Genomic DNA, 655 nt, shown 5'->3' with positions numbered 1-655 from the left:
CTCTTCCGATCAATTAGTCTTTCTTCGTCCTCTTCGTCGGTGTCTATGCAATCTATGTTCTTATCCATCTTTTTTATAGTATTTTACTATGTTGTGCTGACTGCTAGTGCTGAGCTGCTGAAATCACAAATTGAAGGTTACAGGATTTGCAGGTTAAGGTTAAGGTTATGTTTGACAAATCATATTTTCTTATTTAACAACAGTTATTTATGTACTTACATTCTAAACTTATTTTTTGACACTCGTAGACTGCTTTGCTTCTTTTATCGCTATCTAAACGTCTTCACATCAATTAAACTTTATAGACAAATTATATAGGATCAGTTAACTCAGTCAACAACCAACACGAAATAAGCTTTCTTATAAGCCGAATAAGATTTGAAATTCGCAGTCACGATACTCACAAGTCACAATCACAAGTGTAGAGACTGTAGAGTCAGTAGAGTGTAGAAATGTAGATAGAAAAAGAAAAAAGTACGAATGTCAAATGTGTACGGAAATACATTTTTGTGCAAAGCGTGAAATTAAAAAAAAAGCCTATTTTTAATCATTTATCGCAAAAACTAAAAATTCCCTCCCAAACTGCAAAAATCCCTTTTTCCCTTTACGCTAAAAAATCCCCCCAAATAGGGAATTTCCCTCCCATATAACATCA

This window comes from Wasmannia auropunctata, unplaced genomic scaffold, assembly GCF_000956235.1.
Source record: "Wasmannia auropunctata unplaced genomic scaffold, wasmannia.A_1.0 LD335903.1, whole genome shotgun sequence".
In the NCBI taxonomy this organism is placed as follows: Eukaryota; Metazoa; Arthropoda; class Insecta; order Hymenoptera; family Formicidae; genus Wasmannia; species Wasmannia auropunctata.
This window is presented reverse-complemented; position numbering follows the sequence as displayed.